This window comes from Sciurus vulgaris, assembly GCF_902686455.1.
Source record: "Sciurus vulgaris genome assembly, chromosome: 4".
NCBI lineage: Eukaryota > Metazoa > Chordata > Mammalia > Rodentia > Sciuridae > Sciurus > Sciurus vulgaris.
This window is the reverse complement of record NC_136464.1, coordinates 99744282-99767825: the sequence shown is the minus strand read 5'-3', so window position 1 is coordinate 99767825 and position 23544 is coordinate 99744282. Positions and strand designations below refer to the sequence as shown.

Genomic DNA, 23544 nt, shown 5'->3' with positions numbered 1-23544 from the left:
ACTACAAATATGTACCACCACAACCTGGGTTGAACAGTATTTTCTTGATGTGAAGGTTGAGGACTTAAACATTATAGTTTAAAGAAGAGGTGAAAGAGGAGAGGAAGGGAATCTACAAAGGGACCATTTCCTGCCCTAGTTCTAATCTATAATAGTTGGACCTGACCTATTTAAGGGTAAAACAAACAAACAAAAAAAAGGTAAACTGTGTTTAAAAATTCAATTTCTAAGACATAGGCATTAGTAAAATCTCACAAAATATCTAAGATCTGTCATAAGTTTACTTTTTAGATCCAAACCCATTCTCAAAGTATAGGGAATATCTTCAAGCAGTGATATTCTTAGGTTTCTTTCTATATTTTATAGTTCTTTTGTGTTTTGCCTAAGTATCAGAATTTTTGTATTAATAATGAATCTGCTTCAGGCACACTGTCAAATTTTCCTAAGTATAATGAGTTCATTTACAGAGATACAGGATGGTTGGTGAATAGAGGTAGCTTTTGATAAATACTTACAATTGAGTTAAAACTTCTTAACATAATTATTTCATTTAGATCTTTACTAATTAGTTTCATATTTAATTCAAAGGATAAATTATTTACTTCCTCAACCCTGAAAACTTCCCAAACATTTATAAATGATCAGGTCATGGTTGAGGTTATTGACTGGTCTGCTAAGAAGAAAAAAAAAATCCTTTCAATAACTCATGATTCATTTCTACAAATAAAATATTCTCATATAACTTAGGATTCTCAAACATTATATAAACATGGCAAAGTTTTTCTATTAAAAAATTTGCATCCTGGAAGATAGCAGATTAGAGTAAGGGTGTACTCTCCAGCAGTTTCTTAACTCAAGATTTAAAAAGTGGGAAGACTATTTCTCAGTGAGCTGAGTGACTAAGGGAATTCACTGAAATTTAACAATGGACAGCAAAATAATCATAGACACACAGAAAGCAAGAAAATTTTATCATAATGTAAGAAATAATATATTAGAAACATGCCAGCTTGGCTGGCTGCAGTGACTTCAATCCTGCCAGCCCACAGATGAAGGGAGAAGCAGCACAGGCACAGAGAGAAGAAAGCATGGTGAAAAAATTTGACTTGAGAGTTCTGCAGAATAGAGAGAGAGGTTCATCTTAACTGACCCAGAGACAGTGGAGTGAAAAGCTACTTAAATGGATCAATGCACGGGTGGGTGGAAAGTCCTGTGGGAATCAAGAGTCATTGCAGGAAGCATTTTTGAGCACTGGCACAGCAGCGAAAGAGATTGGAAACTCATAAAAGGAAGTTGCCAGCCTGACTCAGAAGTTGCCCATTCTGGGGTCCAGAGTGTGTCTGGATTAGTGTGACTGGAATAGTGCAGAGATGACTGTGTCTAGGGTGATATGGGCTGGGGATACCTAGTATAGAGAGACTCTTTGGTGTGGGTGTCACAAAAGAGCCATAAGATATAGAAAGAAATCTAAGAATATTACAGCTTGGAGATATCTTTTATGCTTTGAGGGTGGGTTTGGATCTAAAAAGTAAACCATTGACAGATCTTAGATAATTTGTGAGATTTTAATAGTGCTTATGTTTTAGAAATTGAATTAAAAAAACAGAAGAAAACTGAGAAGACACCAGTAACCAGTCAGACAACTGCATCATACTCTAGGTCTGATCCTAGGTAGTTCACATCCACAGCAGTGAAAAATGTGAAGCTTGTAAAGGTTTAGACTCTTCAACCTAATAATGGAATTTGTGGGAGGCCCCTGAGATTCAGATGCCCAGTAGACATTGGTATCTCCCTAGCAACAGAGGGTGTGTATCAAATCTTAAATACCCACAAGCAAAGTCCCAAAGATCAGTTCAAATCAAACACCAGCTACTAGAATTTCCAATTTAGAATGCTGCTCCAGTCTTGCTACAGGAATACAGCAGTTGTCAACAATCCCCAGTCTCTCCTATCCTATACCAGGAGAATGGTTGGTAGCTTGGTGAGAAACACAAAGAAGTGGCACTTAATAACCTCTAGCTCTTGATCCAAGGGTTACAGAGGCCCCCAGAATAAATACAAAGACTGGAACAACATCATAACAGATGAACATCTATCCTTGCCCACAGTTTTGACCACCTTAGTGGAAATAAGTCCTTTATCTCTCCCTCTCCCACTGGAAATGTGGTAGGATCAGAGCAACTCAAGATGGCAAATTAAGAGTAAGGCTATTTCCAGTTGCTCCATTGCCTGAGAATCAAGTAGCAAGGAATATTGCTTTTGAGCAAACTGGGTGAAAGAGCATTTCACCAAAATTCAATTTGGACAGAGTATTTTAGAGATTCAGAAACTTGGGTGCACTGAACAAAGGACAAGAAATAGTACATTGGCGCCAAGTTGGTTGTGGCAGTAGCAATGGCACTGGTCACCACCAATGGGAGGGATAACAGAAACAACATACAGATTTAGCATAGAAAAACCTGTAGATCAAAAAAACATCCAGAACTTAGCTGAATCACAGGATACACAATGAACTGGTATTTGAAAAGTGCTCTGTATTTCTCAATAGACAAACAGAGAGCAGAGGAAGGAGCTATCCTGAGGAGGCTACACTGCAGTTTTCTGCTAAGGAAGTGAAAAAGATCACTGTACCATACTGCTCCAGCAAGACTGTACCCATGAGATTTAAGTCAGAAAAAACAAAGGGGAGGGACGGGACTGTGGCTCAGTGGCAGAGTGCTTGCCTAGCACATGAGGCCCTGGGTTTGATCCTTAGCACCATATAAAAATAAAGAAATAAAGGCATTCTAATCATCTACAACTACAAAAAAATTAAAAAAAAAAAAAAAAAAAAAGGGGAATCCAACTTCCTTTCCCTGTGAGTCTGGCAGCTCATGCAACCAACTGAAGATGGTTGGGAATCTAATAGGTGGATGTGAATACACTCAAGGGCTAAGCCTGGGAAGGCTATGTTTATGTGTGTGGAGGATTTAGGTCCCTTGCCTGATGAGTAGAAATCCTGGGAGGCTTATGAGATCCAGAATCCCAGCAGAGATCAGTATCTGCCTGGCCCTAGGAGTATGTTGATGTAATTCCTTCAGAGTAGATACCACCCAACAAAGCCCCTAAGGCCTAATTAGACCTAAGCTTCAGCTGCAGGAACTCCCCTCAAAGAACTCAGTAATAGCACTACCCTTGGAGTGCACTGATCTGATGTGCAGACAAAATTCCAATCAACAGCACTTCCCATTCCATCCTACCTTATACTGGTGAGAAGGGAAGGAGTTATTTCAACCAGCTTCAGTTTTAGGTAACTCGAACTGGCAGCGTGGTGAGCCACTAGAGGAAGGGGTTAATAACCCCCAGCTCTTCTCTCAGTCTCTCTCTCTCTCTCAGTCTCTCTCTCTCTCTCTCTCTCTCAGTACATAGTCCAAGAAGAAACAGAAAGAAGAAAGAAGGACAGTTGGGTACAGGCAGTGCCATTCTCATCAACTATTCCAACCACCTCAGTGGAGGCATTTCTTTCATTCCATTAAGAATATTTATTTATTTAGATGTTCTTGCTGTGCTGATTGATTTGTCGACATTTCTGCATTATGTTTCTTTTTTTCTCAATTTTTTTTGCATTTTTAAAATGTGGTTATTTTTCCTAGCTTTGTCTTTTGAGGATTAGAGCTTTTTTGTTTATTTGTTTTTTTTTTTTTTTTTTTTTTTTTGTTGTTGTTGTTTCTTGTCTCTCTTTTTCTCCTTTCTTGTCCTGCTAACAAATTCTTTTGTTTTCTCTCTATCGGATTACACTGATTTTCCTCTTTTTTTCTCTTTTTTCTTTCTTCAAATTTTTTCCACCACTTGTTAGATCTCTTTGGCATTCTCTCTGTTCACATTTTGAACATTCTAAACTTCTACCTTCTTTTCTCTTAATGAGCTGTATTTTTATCTGTGTGTGTGTGTGTGTGTGTGTGTGTGTGTGTGTGTGTGTGCTGGGGATCGAACCCAGGGCCTTGTGCTTGCAAGGCAAGCACTCTACCGACTGAGCTATCTCCCCAGCCCCTATTTTTATCATCTTTAAGAACTATTTGATTTCTTTAACTCTTGCCCCAACATTCATGTTGTTGGAATGATTAGTGCTGTGGATGACATATTTGACACTCGCTGTTTATTTCAATGACAGATCTAGTTAACAGTTATTTACTGCTTATGCAGTTGGCAATTGGTGGACCCACCATTCCTGTTTTTATGGTAACTAGTATTGTAGATGTCATAGTTAGGCACTGGGTATTTATTTTAATGCCATATATTGTTTGCATCAATTGTTGTTATTGTTTGTTTCCCCCGTTTCTGCAAAGTGCTGGGAATCTACTGGGACACTACTAGTTCACAGGGTAGAGACTCTGCTGCTGAGGTAAACTCAACCAAAACAGAGCACACCTCTTTCTGCACACAAACTAATGTCAAACTTCAGCTATACTTTAATACAAAAATAGAAGAGACAAAATCCCAAACTAGTGACCAGGCTACAAGTAGGAATGGCTAGGAGTGAGTCCTTAGGTTCTACTCATGGACAGCCACTCTTGCAGCAAAAACATAAGGAATTAACACCAAGGCTGTGGATATCACACTAATGAAGGCAGTCCCAATACAGATCAGTCTAAGACATTTTTGCATTATTAGGCTATGTCCTAAAAAGGCCTACACATAAGAGTGGAAGAGAAATCCCTCCTAACAGACATGAAATCCAACAAAGGAGTACAAGAAATATTAAGAAACAAGGGAACGCAATGCTTCCTAAAGTTCATAATTCACTAGTTACTGACTTCAAAGATACTGAAGTGGATGAAATATCAGATAAAAAGTTCAAAAGAATGATTATAATAATAACCAATGAATTCCAAGAGAACACAGAAAAACAACTGAATAAATTAAGGAAGTCCATATAGGAATGAGAAATTTAATAAAGAGATAGAGATACTGAAAAAGAACCAAATGAATTTTGGAAATGAAACATACAACAAATCAAATAAATAGTTGAAAGACAAAATGACCAGTCTTGAACATTCGGACAGTATTAAACGAAAACAAAAAAAAGAACAAGTAAACATGATTAGAATATACAAGAACACTGAGACAACATTAAGAGAAAATTCAAGAATCATTGGAATTGAAGAGGGTTATGAGAAGCAGTTTAATGGAAAGGATAACCTCTTTAGGGAACTAACACAGAAATATTTCCAGATCTTGAAATGCTCAGATACAGGGGGCATTCAGAACCCCAAACAGACAAGATCAAAAAAAGAACCTTTCCATGACACATTATGATTAAAATGTCTAACAGACAGAACAAGGATAGAATTTTTAAAGCCTCAAGAGAAAACATCAGGTCACATTTAGAAGCTAGCCAATCAGAATTACTTCTTGACATAAATCATAAAAGCCAGGGCTTGGAATGATGTGTGCCAAATCATGAAAGAAAATAACTGTTAACCAAGACTGCTACATCCAGAAAAGCTATCTTTCAAAATCAAGTAAGAAATAAAAACCTACAAGATAAGTAGAAATAAAAATAATTCATGAATACTAAGCTGGCAATACAGAATTTACTTAAAGAACAAAAGAAATAAAAACAAACCCTAGAACTCACAAATAAAAAAAACTCATTTGAAGAGTAGCTAAGCAAATGAGAAACAAAATAAAAATTAAGCAGTAAAAATAAATCAAAATGGCAAGAATTAATAAACATCTCTCTATAACAACACTGACTGTAATGATCTCAGCTCTCCAATAAAAAAGACATAGGTTTGAAGAATGGATTAAAAAACAAGATCCAACTTTATGTCATTTGCAAGAGACTCATAACACAGGCAAAGACAACCACAGGTTGAAGATGAAATGATGGAAATTGATATACTATGAAAATGGAGCCTGAAAACAAGGAGGAGTAGCTACTCTCATATCCAAAAAAATTAATCAGAAGATAAACAATTCAAATTTTGAATTGTAAATTCAAAGTTTTGAATTGTAAATTCAAAATTAATCAGAAGAGGAAAGAATTGTTTCCTGGTAAAGGAAACAATCCAACGAGAAGATATAATGATAGTAAATATTTACGGCCCAAACCTTGGTGCACCTAATTATATAAAAGAGACACTACTCAAATTAAAAGTCTCAGTTACATCCCAGTACAATAATACTAGGTCATTTCAACATAGCTCTCTCACCAACAGATAGATTATCCAGACATAAACTCAGTAAAGACTGTTTGGACCTGAAATATATTATAAATCAAATGAACTTAACAGACTTCTATAGAATATTTCATCCAGCCACAGCTGAATACACTTTCTTCTCAGCAGCTCATGGAATCTTTTCCAAAATAGATTGTATTTTAGGTCACAAAGCAACTCTCATAAAAAACAATTCCTTGCAACTTATCATTATAGAGTGAAATTAGAAACCAATATCAAAAAATCTTACAGAAAGTATATGGAGAAACACATGGAGATTGAATAATACGTTTTTGAATGATGAACAGAAGAAATTCTTAGAATCAAATGAGAGTAGAGATACAGCATTCTAAGAACCTCTGGGACATTATGAAGTCAATTCTAAGAGGAAAGTTTATAGATATAAGTACCTACATAAGAAAATCAGAAAGATCTCAAACAAACTAACGATGCATCTAAAGGCCCTTGAGAAAGAAGAACAGGTTCTAAAATCAGTATAGGAAGGAAATAATTAAGATCAGAGCTGAAATCAATGAAATTGAGAATAAAAAAATACAAATGAAACAAAGAGTTGGCTCTTGAAAAGATAAATGAGACTGATAAATCTTTAGTTAAACTCAATAAAAGTAAAAGAGAGGACCCAAATTAATAAAATTAGAGTTAGAAAAAGAGATATCGTTGCAGACATCACAAAAATTCAGCATATCACTAGGGATCTATTTTTAAAACTTATACTCTAATAAGTTGGAAAAACTAGAAGAAATGGATATATTTATAGACAAACACGATCTGCAAAAACTGAATCATGAGGACACAGAAAACCTAAACAGACCAATAACTAGCAAAGAGAAGCAGTAATAAAAAGTCTTCTAACACAAAATCCAAGGACCAGATGAATTTTCAACTGAATTCTACCAGACTTTTGACTTTTTTTTTTTTTTTTTTTTTTTGGTATGGGGACTGAACCCAGGGGTGCTCTATCACTGGGCTACATCCCCAGCCCTATTTTGTATTTTATTTAGAGATAGTGTCTCATTGAGTTGCTTAGTTCCTCTTTGTTGCTTTGAACTCTCAATTTTCCTGCCTCAGCCTCCTGAGCTGCTGGGATTATAGGTGTGCACCACCAGATCTTTAAAGAATAAATGCCAAAGTTCCTCAAATTATTCTATGAAACAGAAAGGGATGGAACATTTCCAAATAAATTTTTTGAAGCCAATATCGTACTTATATCAGAACCATAAAGGACATAGCAAGGAAAGAAAACTATGGACCAATATCTCTGATAAACTTAGATGCACAAATCCTTAAGAAAATACTAGCAAATCACATTCAACAACATATTAAGAAGATTGTACTTCATGACAAAGGTGGTTTTATTCCAGGGATACAAGGATGCAAATCAATAAGTGTAATTCATCACATAAGTAGAATTAAGGACAAAAGTCACTTGGTGATCTCAACAGATGCAGAGAAAGCCTTTAACAAAATTCAGCACCCATTTATGATGAAAACACTGAAGAAACTAGGGATAAAAGAAGCTATTGCAACATCATCAAGGCTATAAACAACAAACCCAAAGCCAACATCATAGATAATGAGGAAAAAACTGAAAGTATGTTCTTTAAATTCTGGAATAAGACAAGGATATCCACTGTCATCACTTCCATTTAATATAGCATTGGAAATTCTAGCTAGAGAAATTAGGCAACAGAAGCAAATAAAAGGGATAAAAAAGGAAAGAAAGAGGACAAATTACCACTATTTGCAGATAATATGATTCTATATTTAGATGATCCCAAAAGCTCCACCAAAAGGGTGCTACAGCCAATAAACAAACTCAGCAAAGTAGGTTACAAAATCAACATATGAAACCCAGTAACATTCCTATATATCAATAATGAATCTGTTGAGAATGAAAATTAGGGAAACTATTCTATTCACAATATTCTTTTTTAAAAAAAAGGTGAAGGAATAAATCTAACTAAAGAGTTGAATGACTACTACAATGGAAACTATGTGACATTGAAAAAAGAAACTGAATCAATAAAAATAAATAAATAAAATTGAGAGAAGGATATTACCTAAAGCAGAAAAAAAAAAAAAAAAAAGAAGAAGAAGAATAAATTGAAAAACACCTTAGAAGACAGAAAGACCTCCCATATTCATGGCCAGGCAAAATGAATATTGTTAAAATGGTCATACTACCAAAAGCAATATACAGATTCAATGCAATTCTCACCAAAATACCAATGACATTCTTCACAGAGCTAGAAAAAACAGTACTAAAATCCATTTAAGAAGAATAAAAGACCTAGAATAGCCAAAGCAATTCTAAGCCAAAAAGCAATGCTGGAAGCATCACAATACCTGACTTCAAATCATACTACAGAACTATAGTAACGAAAACTGCAGGTACTGGTATAGAAACAGATATACAGAATTGAAAATACACAGACAAACACACATAGATACAGTCATCTGATCCTTGACAAAGATGCCAAAAACATACACTGAAGAAAAGGCAGCTTTTTTCATGAATGGTTCTAGGAAAACTAGTAATCCATATGCAGAAGAATGAAACTAGACCCTTATCTCTCATCTGGCACAAATGTCAACTCAAAATGAATCAAGGATCTAGGAATTAGACCAGCAACTATGCAACTCTAAGAAGAAAACAAAGGGCTAATACTCCAATGTACAGACACAGGCAATGACTTTCTCAACAGGATCCCTAAAGTTCAGGAAATAGTGCCAAGAATTAATAAATGGAATGACATTGAATTAAAAAAGCTTTTGGAATAGGAAAGGAAACAATTAAAAATGTGAAGAGAGAACCTAAAGAATGGAAGAAGATCTTTGCTAGCTACTCTTCCGACAGAGAATATTTCAATGTAGAAAGAACTAAAAAAACTTAACACCAAAATCCCAATAACTCAATTACAAATGGACAAATGAAATAAACAGACACGTATCAAAAGAAGATATGCCACATTATAATGAAAATACCTAGCATACAAAATAAAGACAGAATTTTAAAGGCTGCAAGAGAGAGGAATCAAATTACATTCAGGGGGAAACCAATACGGATATCAGCAGATTTTTCAATCCAGACCCTAAAAGCTAGAAGGGCCTGGAACAACATTTTTCAAGCCCTGAAAGAAAATGGATGCCAACCAAGAATCTTATACCCAGCAAAACTTACCTTCAAATTTGATGATGAAATGAAATCCTTCCATGATAAACAAAAGCTAAAAGAATTTACAAAAAGAAAGCCAGCATTACAGAACATTCTCAGCAAAATATTCCATGAGGAATAGATGAAAAACAAAGAAGCAAATCAGCAATGGAAGGAACTATCCTAAAGGAATTGTCAAATAAAGGAAGAACCAAGTCGTGTCAAAATAAATAAATAAATAAATAAATAAAATGAGCCAAATGACTGGGAACACAAATCATATCTCAATAATAACCCTGAATATTAATGGCCTGAACTCATCAATCAAAAGACATAGACTGGCAGATTGGATCAAAAAGAAAGATCCAACAATATGTTGCCTGCAAGAGACTCACCTCATAGAAAGAGATACCCATAGACTAAAGGTGAAAGGATGGGGAAAAACATACCATGCACATGGACTCAGCAAAAAAGCTGGGGTATCCATCCTCATTTCAGATAATGTGGACTTCAAGTCAAAGTTAGTCAAAAGGGACAAAGAAGGACATTACATATTGCTTAAGGGAACCATAAATCAGCAAGACATAACAATCATAAACATCTATGCCCCAAACAGTGGCTCATCCATGTATGTCAAACAAATCCTTCTCAATTTCAGAAACCAAATAGACCATAACACAATAATACTAGGTGATTTTAACACACCTCTCTCACCACTGGACAGATCTTCCAAACAAAAATTGAACAAAGAAACCATAGACCTCAATAACACAATCAATAATTTAGACTTAACGGACATTTATAGAATATACCATCCAACCAAGAGCGAATACACTTTCTTCTCAGCAGCACATTGATCCTTCTCTAAAATAGACCATATATTATGACACAAAGGTAATGTAAGCAAATACAAGAAGATAGAGACACTACCTCGTATTCTATCAGATCATAATAGATTGAAATTAGAAATAAATGAAAGAGTAAAAAACAGAAGCTACTCCAACACCTGGAGATTAAACAATATGCTATTACATGATGAATGGATAACAGAAGATATTAGGAAGGAAATTAAAAAATTCTTAGAGGTAAATGAGAACAAAGAAACATCATATCAAAATCTTTGGGACACTATGAAAGCAGTACTTAGAGGAAAATTTATTTCATGGAGCACATTCGATAAAAGAAGTAAAAATCAACAAATAAACGACCTAACACTACAGCTCAAAGCCCTAGAAAAAGAAGAACAGACCAACACCAAAAGTAGTAGAAGATAGGAAATAGTTAAACTCACAGCTGAAATCAACGAAATTGCCAATATTACCCTGATACCCAAACCAGACAGAGACACATCGAGGAAAGAAAATTTCAGACCAATATCATTAATGAACATTGACGCAAACATTCTCAACAAAATTTTAGCAAATCGCATACAAAAATATATTAAAAAGATAGTGCACCACGATCAAGTGGGTTTTATCCCAGGGATGCAAGGTTGGTTCAACATCCGGAAATCAATAAATGTAATTCACCATATCAATAGACTTAAAGTCAAGAATCACATGATTATTTCAATAGATGCAGAAAAAGCATGTGATAAAATACAGCACCCCTTCATGCTCAAAACAGTAGAAAAAATAGGGATAGTGGGAACATTCCTTAACATTATAAAGGCCATCTATGCTAAGCCCATGGCTAATATCATTCTAAATGGTGAAAAACTGAAAGCATTCCCCCTAAAAACTGGAACAAGGCAGGGATGCCCTCTTTTACCACTTCTATTCAACATTGTACTTGAAACGCTAGCCAGAGCAATTAGACAGACTAAAGAAATTAAAGGAATATGAATAGGAAAAGAAGAACTCAAACTATCCCTATTTGCGGATGATATGATTATATACTTAGAGGAACCAGGATATTCCACCAGAAAACTTTTAGAACTCATAAGTGAATTCAGTAAAGCAGCAGGTTACAAGATCAATGCTCATAAATCCAACACATTTTTATACATAAGTGATGAATCCTCAGAAAGAGAAATTATGAAAACTACCCCATTCACGATAGCATCGAAAAAAATAAAATACTTGGGAATCAATCTCACAAAAGAGGTGAAAGACCTCTACAATGAGAACTACAGAACACTAACGAAAGAAAGAAAACCTTACAAGATAGAAAGATCTCCCATGTTCTCAGATAGGAAGAATTAATATTGTCAAAATGGCCATACTACCAAAAGTGCTATACAGATTCAATGCAATTCCAATTAAAATCCCAATGATGTACCTTACAGAAATAGAGCAAGCAATCATGAAATTCATCTGGAAGAATAAGAAACCCAGAATAGCTAAAGCAATCCTTCGCAGGAAAAATGAAGCAGGGGGTATCGCAATACCTGAACTTCAACTTTATTACAAAGCAATAGTAACAAAGATGGCATGGTATTGGTACCAATGATCAATGGTACAGAATAGAGGACATGGACACAAACCCAAATAAATACAACTTTCTAATACTAGACAAAGGTGCCAAAAATATGCAATGGAGAAAAGATAGCCTCTTCAACAAATGGTACTGGGAGAATTGGAAATCCATATGCAACAGAATGAAACTAAACCCATATCTCTCACCCTGCACAAAACTCAACTCAAAATGGATTAAGGACCTTGGAATCAGACCAGAGACTCTGCAGATTACAGAAGAAAAAGTAGGTCCAGATCTTCAACATGTCGGCCTAGGACCAGACTTCCTCAACAGGACTCCCATAGCACAAGAAATAAAAGCAAGAATCAATAACTGGGATAGATTCAAACTAAAAAGCTTTCTCTCAGCAAAGGAAACTATCAGCAATGTGAAGAAAGAGCCTACAGAGTGGGAGAATATTTTTGCCAATCATACTTCAGATAGAGTACTAATCTCCAGAATCTATAAAGAACTCAAAAAACTCTACACCAAGAATACAAACAATGCAATCGACAAATGGGCTAAGGAAATGAACAGACACTTCACAGAAGAAGATGTACAAGCAATCAACAAACATACGAAAAAATGTTCAACATCTCTATTAATAAGAGAAATGCAAATCAAAACCACGCTAAGATTCCATCTCACCCCAATTAGAATGGCGATTATCAAAAATACAAGCAACAGGTGTTGGCGAGGATGTGGGGAGAAAGGTACACTCATACATTGCTGGTGGGGCTGCAAATTAGTGCAGCCACTCTGGATAGCAGTGTGGAGATTCCTTAGAAAACTTGGAATGGAACCACCATTTGACCCAGCTATCCCACTCCTTGGTCTATACCCAAAGGACTTAAAATCAGCATACTACAGAGATACAGCCACATCAATGTTCATAGCTGCTCAATTCACAATAGCCAGATTGTGGAACCAACCTAGATGTCCTTCAATTGATGAGTGGATAAAGAAACTGTGGTATATATATACAATGGAATATTACTCTGCCATAAAGAATGATAAAATTATGGCTTTTGCAGGCAAATGGATGAAATTGGAGAATATCATGCTAAGTGAGATAAGCCAATCTCAAAAAACTATAGGACGAATGATCTCGCTGATAAGTGGATGATGACACATAAGGCGGAGGGTGGGAGGAGTTAGTGTTAGGGTTAGGGTTAGGGAGGGGGGCAAGAATGGAGGAAGAAAGGACTGTTTAGAGGGAAAAGAAGGGTGGGAGGGGTGGGGGGAAGGGAAAAAATAATAGAATGAATCAAACAACACTACCATATGTAAATTTATGATTATACAAATGGTATGCCTTTACGCCATGTACAAACAGACAAACAACATGTATCCCATTTGTTTACAATAAAAAAAAGAATTAAAAAAAAGAAGATATGCCAATGTCCAACAAAATATGAAAAATGTTCAACATGATTAGCAATAAGGAAAGTACAAATAAAAACTTCACTGAGATTTCATCTTACTCCAGTCAGAATTGTAGCCATGAAGAATACAAACAATAATAAATGCTGGAGAGGATGTGGAGCAAAAGGAACACTTTTACACTGCTGGTGGGACTGTAAATTAGTACAAGCATGATGTAAATCAGTATGGAGGTTCCTCAAAAGACTAGTCATGAAACCACCATTTAACCTAGCTCTGTCAGCCCTCCGTATTTATCCGAAAGAATTAAAGTAACCATCTTACAGCCATACATGCATACCCACATTTACAGTAGTACAATTTACCATAGCCAGACTATGAAACCAGCCAGGTATTCATCAATGGATAAATGTATAAAGAAAATGTGGTATATATACACAATGGAGTTTTATTCAGTCATAAAGAAAAAGGAAATTATCTTTTGCAAGAAAATGGAACTTGCGAAATTCTTAAGTGAAATAAGCTAAATTCAGAAGGTCCAGGGTTATATGTTTTCTCTCATAGGTAGAATCTAGAGAGGAAAAGGGAAAAGGTGGGAGGTAGAAAATCTCATGAAAATTGGAAGGATAGCAGTAGAGGAGAGGAAAGGGACCAAGGCAAATGAGGAGGGGAGGGAAAGGGGAGGTAAAAATACTGGGGAATATATTGACCAAACTATATTATTATATTGTGTGCATGTTACGAATATGTAACAATAAGTTTCACCATTATGTAAAACTATAAATCCCCAGTAAAAAATATAATTTTTCTATTCCTTATTTTCTATTTTTTAATTTAAATTTTTTAAAAAATTATATATGTAAATGTTTTATTTTTTATCTTCTATTTGATTTATTCTTAATTTTTTCCCCATTCTCCATAATTGTATGTGTGTGTGTGTGTGTGTTCTCACTGTGTAGACAGGTTAAAATATATATTTTTTTCAGATAACTTTTATTTTAATTGCTTTCTTTTCCATCCACTTAGTAATTTAGCCTTGGTTTGACTTTGGTGGGTTAAGTTTTTTAAATTATTTTTTTAAGTTATTTTTTTTAGTTGTAGATGAATACAATACTGTTATTTTATTTATTTATTTTTATGTGGTACTGAGAATCAAACCCAGTGCTTCACACATGCTAGGCAAGCACTCTGCCACTGAGCTACAGCCACAGCTCCATGTGGGTTAAAATTTTACATGGGTTTGATCTGTTTCGATCTTAAATTTGTTTGTATTTTGGCTTTTATTCTTCTTATTACCCTTTATTCACTCTCTTTCCCCAGTAATATCCCAATTTTCCTGTTCCATCTGCTTCTCTTTATTTATTCCTTTAAGTAATTTTTTAGTTTTCCATTTTCCATCTTCCATTATCTGCCACCTATCTCCTACATCTTCTATGATCATTTTTAAAATATTTCCAACTTTCTCTTGCCTTCCTACCATATTTTCTCTTAAGGAATTGTCATTCCAGTCTAAAAAAATGATATAGTTTATATAAATGCTACCCAATTCATGTTGTTGTGATCATTAACACAGTGGATTCATGTTGTTGTGATTATTAACACCTGCTGTTCAATGTCTGATCTAATTCATGGTTCTTCATTGTTGGTGCTTCTGTTAACTGATGACCCCACCATTCCTCAACATGTGGTAATTAGTGTGACACTAAACATTTATTTTAAGGTTGCACATCAGTTCTTAACATTGTAGACAGTCCTTACTCCCCCTTTTTCGAAGAAGGGCTGGGAAGCAACTGGGACAATTCAAATTTACAGAGTAGAGACTCTGCTGATGAGCAAAACTCACAATTCAGACAATCAATAATTAACCTCACTCCACATATGAACCTCAACAATACATCAACACATAAAATATGGGAGACAAACCTCTAAACCAACAATCAGACTCCAAGTAGGAATAACTAGAGGGGGAATCCCAGGTCCCACTGCTGGACATCTATTCATACAGCAAAATCAGAAGTCTCTAGAACAAAAAATGATAACTATACACCAAAGTTCACACATATAAGAGGAAAGGGAGTCCATCTCAATTGATGCACAAATTCGAAACCTCTGAAAACACGAGGAAATAGGCAAACAAATCTTCTCGCAAAATACACAATCCCCCAACAAAGGAACCCATAGATATAGGAGTGGACAAAATTCCAGATTAAGACTATAACAAGGGTCTGGGTCTGTAGTTCAGTGAATGAGTGCTTGCCTAGCATGTGTGAAGCACTGGGTTTGATCCTCAGCACCACATAAAAAATAAACAGATAAAATAAAGGCATGCTGTCCATCCACAACTACAAAAAATTTTTAAATAGAATACATTAATAATAAAAAGGCTAACAAACTCATTATTAAAATGTTCAATGAATTAAATGAAGATCTAAGAAATGAATTAAAAGAGCAAATATGGGAGGTAAAAGACTATTTCAATAAAGAAAAAGAAATATTGAAAAGAAAGCAATCAGAACTCCTGGAAATGAAAAGACACAATGAATCAGATTAAAAATTAATTTGACTCACTCCTTGTCCTATACCCAAAGGACTTAAAATCAGCATACTACACAGATACAGCCACATCAATGTTCATAGCTGCTCAATTCACAATAGCCAGATTGTGGAACCAACCTAGATGCCCTTCGATTGATGAATGGATAAAGAAACCGTGGTATATATATATAATGGAATATTACTCAGCCATAAAAAATAATAAAATTATGGCATTTGCAGGCAAATGGATGAAATTGGAGAATATCATGCTAAGTGAGATAAGCCAATCTCAAAAAACTAAAGGATGAATGATCTCGCTGATAAGTGGATGATGACACATAATGGGGGGTGGAAGGGGGGCAAGAATGGAGGAAGGAGGGACTATATAGAGGGATAAGAGGGGTGGGAGGGGTTGGGGGAAGAAAAAAAATAACAGAATGAATCAAAAACTATTACCCTAGGTAAATGTATGAATAAAAAAATGGTATGCCTCTACTTCATGTACAGAGAAACAAGATGTAACACATTTGTTTACAATAAAAATGAATTAAAAATAAAAAGAATAAAAAAAATTCATTTGAAAGTGTCACCAACAGAATAGATTACATAGAAAACAGAACTTCAAGCCTTGAATACAGAACTTCAGGCTTTAGTGAGGATACATGAACTTGAATGCTCAGTGTGCACTAATGGGAAAAAAAAAGACCATGATCAGAATATAGAACTCTGGGACAACATCAAGAGACCAAACATGAGTTATGTGAATGGAAGATAATATGAAGTACAGGCTAAAGGCATAAGAACTTCCTCAGTGAGATAATAGCACCTTAGAAATGAGATAGAAACTTACATACAGGATGCATATAGAGTACCAACTATACAAGATCAAAAAATAACTTCTCCAAGACACATCAAAATCAAAATGCCTAGCATTGAAATACCATTATATTATAAGTTACAAAAGAAAAACACCAGGTCACATTTAGAAGCAAACCAATAAAGCTTACTTTTAATGTCTCAACTCAGACCCTAAAATCAAGGAGGGCCTGGAATGAGAAATTCCCAGCTCTAAAAGAAACAATTTCCAGCCAAGATTGTTATATTCAGCAAAGCAATCTTTCAGAATTGATGAAGAAATAAAACTTTCCATGGTAAGGATAAACTAAAAGAATTCATGACTACTAAGCCAGCTATACAAAGAATACTTAAAGATATACTGAACTCAAAAACAAACCCTAAACCTCCCAAATACATGAAGTTCACTAGAAAGCAACTAACTAAATGAAAACCAAGGCCAAAATTGCAGGAAATAACAAATATCTATAATAACACTGAATGCAAAAGGTCTCAACTCCCCAATTAAAAGACACTGATCCACAGAATGGATTAAAAAATAAGATCTACCTAAATACTGTTTGCAAGAGCATCATTTCATAGGCAAAGGCATTCACAGGCTAAAAGTAAAAGGATTGAAAAGATAGTCCATGCAAATGGAATCCAAAACCAAGTAGGAGTAGCTATTCTCATGTCTGGCAAAGCTGGATTCAAGCAAAAATTAATCAGAGGAAACAAAGAAGGTCACTACATACTGGTAAAGGGAAGAATCCAATGAGAAGATATAACAATGGTAAATATTTATGCCCCAAATGTCAGTGCCTCTAATTACATAAAAAAATACAGATAGAAAATCCCAGATAGAGTCCTATACAATGATCTGCTATATTTCAAAATGCCCCTAGAGAATTCAAGGCTTTGTCCAGAGTATCAGAGCAGTGGCCTTGGAGGACTGAAGCATGGGCAGTGAGCATGGGCCAAAGCTGTATGAAGTCCATCATGCCAGCACAGGCCTGACAGGTGGCAAGCCAGGGTGCATTTACCTGTCACCCTGAGCTGACCCAGGCCTGGCCTGATAAGCAGTCAGAAAACAGAAATGGGGTCAGACCCAAATGGAGATTTCAGGAAAGTTCAAACTCAAGGCTGAACCAATAGCACTGATACTTGCCAAAGTTGGACTAGTAGCATTGGCTCTTTTCCAAAACCTGATTAGCATAAATTTGGACCAATAGCATTGACCCAGGAACTATAAAAACCACTAGACTAGGACACTAAAGTGGCAACCCCTACTGGGTCTCCCTCACCCTGCAGAAACTCTGTCTCTTTTTTCTTCCCACTTAAATAAATCCTACTCCTACACTCACTCTTCCTCATCAGTGGATTTCATTCTTTGAATTCATGAGACAAGAACCTGGAAAGAAATTGGCAGTGAGCTGCTGGGGATTGCTATGATACTGGAGGGCACAGCCCACCATTAAGAACTGCAACACACCCCTCAACAGTTGTGAAGAAGAATCTGGGTTTGCTGGCTGGGAACCCCAGAAAGGACACTGGCAGGCATACCCTGCTATGATTACCTACTAACACTAAAATGAACTTTCTTGGCTGCAGAGGCCTGAAGTTTATGTAGATCCTACCTGCCAGTGGAAGTGGAGAACTGAGTTTCATGCCAAACTCTGGTTTCACTCACACAAATTGACAGGTCATCCAAACATAAAATAAAGATATTTTGAACCTAAATGATACTATAAATCAAATGACCCTAAAAGACATGTATAGAATATTTCACTCAAAGAGAGCTGATTTCACTTTTTTTTCCAGCAGCTCATGGAAACTTTTCCAAAATAGTCCATATTCTAGGTCACAATGTAAGTCTTAGCAAATACCAAAAAAGCTGATAAATCCCATGCAGCCTATCAGATCACATGGAAAGAAACTAGAAATAAACAGCAAGAAAACTTATGGAAACCACATAAACACATGAAGTTGAACAATACTCTTTTAAGTGAGGAATGGAAGAAATGAGAGAAGAAATTAAGGAATTACTAGAAACAAATGAGAATAGAGATGAAACATATCAAAATCTCTGGGAGAGTATGAAGGCAGTTCGAGGAAAGTTTATAGCATTGACAGCCTACATAAAAATAGAAATATCCCATATAAATAATCTAATGCTACATCTCAAGGCCTTAGAAATGGAAGAACAAACATTCCCAAAGCAGTAAAAGTCAGAAAATAATAATTAACATCAGAATTGAAATCAATTATATTGAGAATAAAACCATATACAAAATCAATGTAACAAAGAATTGGTTCTTTGAAAAGATAAACAAGATTGATAAAGCCTTATCCAAACTAACCAAAAGAGAGAGAAGACCCAAATTGACAAATCATAGGTTAAATATGAAATATCACCACAGACACTTCTGAAATCCAGAGGATCATTGGAAACTATTTAGAAAACTTATATGCCAATAAACTGGTAAATCTAGAAGACACTGACAAATTTCTAGGCACATTTGACCTGCCCAAATTGAACTAGGAAGATATAGAAAAACTAAATAGATCAATATCAAGTTATGAAATTAATATGGTAATTAAAAGTCTTCCAACAAAGAAAAGCCCAGAACCAGTTGGATTATCAGTTGAGTTCCACCAAATCTTTAAAGAAGGACTAACATCAATGTTCCTCAAATTATTCCATGAAATTGAAAGGGTGGGAAGAGTTCCAAATATATTCTATCAAACCAATGTCACCCTGATACCAAAACCAGACAGAGGCTCATCAAGGAAAGAAAGCTATAGCTCAATATCCTTGATGAACAAAGGTGCAAAAATTCTTAATAAAATATTAGCAAACCACATTCAAAAGCACATCAAAAATACAGTACACCATGATCAAGTGGGTGTCACTTTAGGGATGCAAGGTTGGTTTAACATACACAAATCAATAAATGCAATTCACCACACAGAATCAAGGACAAGAATCATATGATCATCTAAATAGATGCTGAAAAGATCTTTGAGAAAGTCCAACATTTGTTCATATTAAAACATTGGAGAAACTAGGGATAGAAGGAACTGGCCTGGAATTTGTGATCCTTCTGTCTCAGTCTCCCAAGTAGCTGGGATAAAAGGCATATGACACTGTGCAACTATAATGCCTCACTGGATCCTTCAAGATACATACCAGATTTTGAAAAATGCTTTCTGAGTGAATAAACTAGGGAACCATGGACCAGGGCAATGCATGAAAGTCCTTGAATCAATGGCCTTTAAGAAGTGATTGGTAATCTTACCCAAGAAAATATAATCAATGCACAAATCATCATAAATTTGATACCAATGATGTATATTCTATTCAGTATTTTATGAAATTGATTCAATGCAATTATGCGTAAGTTTTAAGACATTTTTATAGATTTTATTATATAACATGAGTTTCTAAAAATTGCCATTTTTCAGTATAGTGGATTTTAAAGCTAAGTCTTTACGGGATTTTAAAATGGAATCTCTTTGGTATTAAGAAATAGAATGAAACAGTTTTCTGTTCAAATAGATTGTAAATTTTGAAGGGTAATACCTGGAAATATGGGTAAAAGTACCAATCACATATTATATTAATTTTGAATATCACATAATATTTTGTCAATCTGGCCAACAGAAAGCCAGATTGACAAATCTTGTTATGGTTGAGGAAAGGGATAGCCAATATTAGTATTTTGAACATTTAAAAACAAATTTTAAAATGTTAATTATTAACATATTTCTATTTAGAGGTTAGTAATGAAAACCTTCTGTATTTTGCAAACTATTTCTTTATCCATTTTATTTTTCCTCTTAAGAGTTTCCTTTTGTTCTCTAACTGCTTTGGTATTTTGGTTGATATTTTTCTCTTCCTTTCTCATATTTAAAACACTCAGTCCTCAGTTCTCACTCTTCTCTTTTTGCTCTTTTCCACACATACAATCTAGTTTTGACAGACTTCTTTGCAGTAGTGCTTTTCACGTTTAGTGAAGTACAACAGCAAAACATCTTTATAAAGACAGTAACTAAGGGACTCACATTTCTAGGGGTTAGTTCACATTGCTGTAGGGCTCATGGATAAGCAATAAGGACAAAAGGGAATGATTGAGTCTGTCTGTGCAGGGAGTGAGTCTGTCTGGCCTGGTGTGGTCAATAGCACTATGCCCACAATTGCTTCCTTCTGGTCCTAACAAATGAAGAATGTGCCAACTTTTCTTCTTACTCAGGACTGTAGATTACCCAAGCACAGGGGCAGAACAGTCTTCCTTTCCATACTAGTTCCAAGAAGAAGACAGTTTCTCAAAAAAAAATCATTCTATATAAAATTTTTAGCTCTAATGTTTTTAAATAGGAGTTAGGAAGGAGTACAGGAAGATATATCCTAACCCACACAAACCAGGATTGGTTTATCTTCCTTTTTTTAAGTCTACACATAACTTTTTCCATTTCAAATAATTTTGACAAATCTATGGTTTGATTAATTTATGCCTACTTTTTCCTCCCTTAAATCAGATTCTGTATCCTGAGCTTATGTTTGACTATCTGCAAAGTGATCCTTTGTGGGCACAAAGTTTGAGTCCTCAAAGTTTGGTAAATATAAAATCACCTGGAAAATTTGGCGTGCGCACGCGCGCACCCACACACACCCAGATACACAGTACCCTTGCCCAGGGATGTAAATTCTGGGGTAGGGTGTGAGTAGGTTTGAGCTGGGGCCCAAGGTTTTCCAACACTAAGAAACTCAGGTGATTCCAAGGCTCTACTGGTTACACACCACACCTTCAGTGGCACTATTTCAAGACCCTAACCTCTAATCTAATTACGGTGGGCTGATTGCAAGAAACATTTTAAAGTAATTTCTGGTATGAGTTACTAACTTTTCTGGATGCAGATTAAGTAAGGATTACATTTCAACCTAAAACCCTTACTTGCATAATCTTATTTCTCTCCCATTCATAAGGTAGAAAGGTACAGGAGTTAGGAGCCTGGACTTAGGAGCCAGCTGCCCAGACTGGTATTCCATGTCTGCCCCAACATAGCTGCATGTGGATCTCTTATCTATAAAAAATAGTAAAGATGACACCATATCCAATATCATAGGCTTATTGAAATGACTGAATTAGTTAATACATGTAGAACACTTTGAACAGTGTCTGCATTTATCATGCACTCAAATGTATGCCACTATTTTTATTTTTTGCAATTCTAAGGACAGAATTCAGGGCTTCAAGTATGCAGTCTACCACTGAGTTACATCCTGGCCCCCCTTATTATAACTAATTAATTACATCTAATTAAGCAGATGTAATAAAGTAGAATTAAAGGGAAAACTGCTACCAGAAACACAAAGACTGCTAACATTACTCAGGAACAGGTTATCCAGGTTCTTCACTTTGCCTTCTCCTTCCTACTGCCAAATTTCTACCACTATTGGCAGAAGGAAAGAGGAAAGAAAGGAAGGAAGATTGTGTTCTTTAGTAGCTCCAGGTAAAGATCTAATGTTATTATTTAGAAAATCCCTGGTTTCAATTACATGACTATTTCATACAATGTCTCAATCAAACAATATGGAAGAGCTCACCTATGAATAATTATATGGGCCAAAAACTTTAACGAGAAACATCTGAAAACTTGACTGATCACAGAAAATTACCAAATATTAAAAAGGTACCTGATTGTTAAACAATGTAAAAATGTTTAAAGAAATCAAGATACATCTGTATAATAAGCTATTACATAGACATTAACAAAAATGTTTTTTATTAATTAAAAATGTTTAATTATATAAGAAAGATGTTATATTTTTGCATCAGAATTTATTCTAACCATAAGAAACAGAAAGGTAACAACAAACAAACAAAAAAGGTAACAAGAAGCGTTAGGTTCAAATTTAGAAAAGGAGAGGATCCCTTAATTCCAAAGGCATTATAACTAATGTCTTATACCCTACATAACGCCAGGAAACAGAATGTCTTGCCCCATAGGCTCATAATCTAAGAAAGACAAATAGAAATGGGATGGACAGCAGTTACTTGAGAATTCAGCTTGTGTGCATTCTTTCTCTTTAAGCCTCTTTTCTTCATTCTAGGACCTTTTTTTTCCCATTGATCCCTCCACCCTTGACAGTGTTTATAAGCCAAACTTAGGTGAGAACAACCTCAAGAAAATGTTTCTTTGATATAAGATGCAATAAGAATATAGAAAAGGGGTTGTAGTTCAGTGATAGAGCGCTTGCCTCTCACGTGTGAGGCACCCTTGGGTTCAATCTCCTCAGCACCACATAAAAGTAAGTAAATAAAGATATCATGTACATCTATAGCTAAAACTATTTTTAAAAAAGAATATAGACAAAACTCTTAAATGCAAATAAAACAATTTAAGGAAAAGGGAGAAAAGGGAAAAAGCCACTGTCAATAAAGTCCAAGAAACCAAATAGATTTTAAGGAAACTGAAAAGAGAGACTAAATGTTTATTTTAGTACTTTGTAGAATTGGACTATAACTTTAATTCTAAAGAAAGACTGGGGTCTGAATTAGAACAAGATATATTCCATGCTTGCATAATTATGTCAAAATGGATTCTACTGTCATGCATAACTAAAAAGAAGAAAAAAAAAGACTAAGGTATAAGAAAGTTTGAGCACAAATACTAAGGAAAAGCTGTAACATTCAAGTGACATTGGGTTTTATATTAATTTTAATGAGACCAGTGATAAAAATATTACCCAAAGAGGTACATATAAGTACAGAGAGATGTAAGGAAGATAAACACTGGATAGTTTAATTGCATCAAAGGTAAGTCATATGAATTTATTAAAGCAGTCTTAATAAAGACACTAAGGAATTATCTTAGTGAGTAGATATTAGTTTTTATTTACAGTTAACAAAACATTTTTTGTAGAAAAATGGATATTTCTAAAATTCCTGGGGATAC

At 35.2% G+C, this 23544-nt stretch overlaps 1 protein-coding gene across 1 annotated transcript in view; it reads right to left on the bottom strand.

Moving 5' to 3' along the window:
- The window catches only part of LOC306660550 (intraflagellar transport protein 88 homolog), a 160384-nt gene that overhangs the window by 17944 nt on the left and 118896 nt on the right, over positions 1–23544 (bottom strand).